This window comes from Arachis duranensis, chromosome 9, assembly GCF_000817695.3.
Source record: "Arachis duranensis cultivar V14167 chromosome 9, aradu.V14167.gnm2.J7QH, whole genome shotgun sequence".
NCBI lineage: Eukaryota > Viridiplantae > Streptophyta > Magnoliopsida > Fabales > Fabaceae > Arachis > Arachis duranensis.
The window spans coordinates 4,786,424-4,789,583 of NC_029780.3; positions in this window are offsets into that span (position 1 = coordinate 4,786,424).

The window sequence follows — 3,160 nt, forward strand, 5'->3', positions numbered from 1 at the left end:
TTTTGATAATTTTAACATAGTTTTTGGGTATGTGTGTATATTTTTCTTTATCATATTCTCTATTTTGATAAGTTAAATGGATTAATTTATCGAAAATTTAATTTTTAATGAGTGACTGATACATACCAACGAACTATATCTTAAATAATATAATTTTTTTATCTTTTGTTCATACCCTGGCCCAATAATAAAGGCCCAGGACCAAAAGAAAGGCTTAGTCCAGAGAATTGAGCCTTACTACACACCGACCTGGTGTCAAGAAGTCGGTGTTGACTACGACTTGTCCTAAAGAAGTCGGGCACGAGATTAGCTGGCAGATAAACACTCATTCAAATGAGTAACCGCCCCTAAAATCTCTCTAACCGCTTCATTAAGCCATATCTTAACCTCCCCAAGATAATGGGACGGTTAACACCCTAAAGATACGGTACTACTCCAACGGTGGTTATTGGCTCACCACTATAAATACACTGACACCCCTCAGGTATCTCTAAGTCCAATATTCTCTAGACCTGCTCACACTCTTGCTAACTTAGGCATCGGAGTGTCTTTGCAGGTGCCACCCCCTCTCCTCACACAAACAAGTCGGACGGAGCCTCCCGAGTTGCAGATCCATTCGGAGCCCTCCTCCTTCATACATTTGGACCAACCAACGCCATCCACCCATTAATCTCCGGTTACCCACCGTAACATTGGTGCCGTTGCTGGGGACCCGAGAGATCATCCACCGATGGCGGACAGATCCCACGAAGAAGGTCATGTGGAGACAGACTCTGAACAAGAGAATCTGGACACAGGCAATAACGACGTGGACCTCGCCCTCCACCAGGAAATTGATAATCAGCACAGAGAAGGCACCTCCGGAGTAAAGAACCCGAAGGTAAACTCCTCAGAAGGGCGCGAGTCAGAAAAGGAAGGACCATCCCATGTAACTGAACTCATGGGATTAGTCCACAGCCGCCTAGAACAGTTAGAACAAGAGCGGGAGCGGCAAAAGGAAACTGAAAAGAGCCTAAAAGAGGAGATGGAACGACGAAAAGAGTTAGAAAGAAAACTCTTACAGTTGGAATCCTCCCTCAAAAGTCGCAACTCCCGTGACGAACAAGAAGAGCCGCCCTTAGGTGGGGAAGATCCTTTTAGCGAGGACATAATGAGAGCAAAAGTTCCGAGGAACTTCAAAAGCCCCGATATGGACCTTTACGATGGAACCACGGATCCAAAGCATCACCTGAGCAACTTCAAAAGTCGGATGTACCTAGCCGATGCTTCCGACGCTACGCGATGCAAAGCCTTCCCGACCACTCTATCGAAAGCAGCGATGAAGTGGTTTGATAGCCTCCCTCCGAGGTCGGTCACTAGTTTTGAAGACCTCTCAAGGAAGTTTTTGATGAGGTTCTCAATCCAGAAGGACAAAGTGAAACATGCACCGAGCCTCCTGGGAATAAAACAGGAGGTCGGAGAATCTTTATGAGCCTATATGGAAAGGTTCAACAAAGTATGTTTGGAGATTCAAGACCTGCCCACAGAGGCAGTCATAATAGGGTTAGTCAATGGACTCGGAGAAGGTCCCTTCTCGCAGTCCATATCTAAAAGACACCCCGTTTCTCTAAGTGATGTACAGGAAAGAGCTGAAAAGTACATCAATATGGAGGAAAATGCCAAGTTGAGAGACTTGAGTTGGCGACCTGGGCCCCCTCCCTCAACAAAAGAGAGGGAGCGGGAAACCAAGAAAAAGGAAGAACTCGGTCTCGAAAGGCCAAGAAAATATCACTCTTATACTCCTCTGAAAGTTTCTATAGTGGATGTATACAGAGAGATTTGCAACACTGAGAGATTGCCACCCCCTAGACCCATTAAAAATAAAAAAGGGGGAAGCCGCAGCGATTACTGCGAGTACCATAAAATATATGGTCACTCCACAAACGACTGTTACGATCTTAAAAATGTGATAGAAAAGCTGGCTAGAGAAGGTCGGCTTGATAGATATCTCATAGAAAGGTCGGACGGTCATAGAAAGGTCGGACGGTCATGGAAAGAGAAAGCGAGACGATATGGATAGAAGAGACCCACCACCGCAGACACCAGAGAGACATATCCATATGATCTCAGGAGGGTTCGCAGGAGGAGGACTTACCAAATCCTCTCGCAAAAGACATCTCAAAAGAGTTTACCAGGTCGGGGAAGAATCACCCGACCTCCATACTATTTCATTCACAAAAGAAGATGGGCAAAGAATAATCCCTGGACACGATGATCCAGTAGTAATAACTATGATCCTAGCAAATGCCCATCTCCACAGAACCCTAGTAGACCAAGGAAGCTCGGCGGACATTCTTTTCAAGCCGGCTTTCGACAAACTCGGCGGACATTCTTTTCAAGCCGGCTTTCGACAAACTAGGGTTAGATGAGAAAGAGTTGAGAGCCTACCCCGACACCCTATACGGATTAGGGGACACGCCAATAAAACCACTAGGATTTTTGCCCCTTCACACCAGTTTTGGAAAAGGGGAAAATCAAAGACTTTGAGTATAGACTTCATAGTCATTGATGTGGGGTCAGCGTATAATGCTTTAATCGGCAGAGCTACCCTTAATCGGCTCGGAGCAGTGGTATCCACTCCCCACCTCTGCATGAAATTCCCGACCTCAGCGGGAATAGCCACGGTAAGGGGAGACCAAAAATTGGCGAGGAAATGCTACAATGAAATCCTAAATCTGAGAGGAAGGGGCAGAGAAGTTCATACAATAGAGCTCGGTGGCGCAAGGGCCAGAGAAGAGCTGCGACCACAACCGGGTGGAAAAACCGAGGAGATACAGGTCGGTAAAGAGGAAGGGAAAAATACTCATATAGGAGCCAACCTGGGGGAAACCCTAAAACAAAAATTGACCAAGCTCCTAAGAGATAATTCCGACCTCTTCGCCTGGAAGGCCTCTGACATGCCGGGGATAGACCCGGAACTCATGTCCCACAAGCTCTCGGTTTATCCAGGATCCCGACCTGTACAACAAAGAAGATGCAAGCTCGGTCCAGAACGAGCCCTAATAGTAGAAGAGCAAGTACAGGCGCTCCTGGAAGCCGGCTTCATCAGAGAAGTCAAGTACCCAACATGGCTAGCCAATGTAGTGCTAGTCAAAAAACAGAATGGTAAATGGAGAATGTG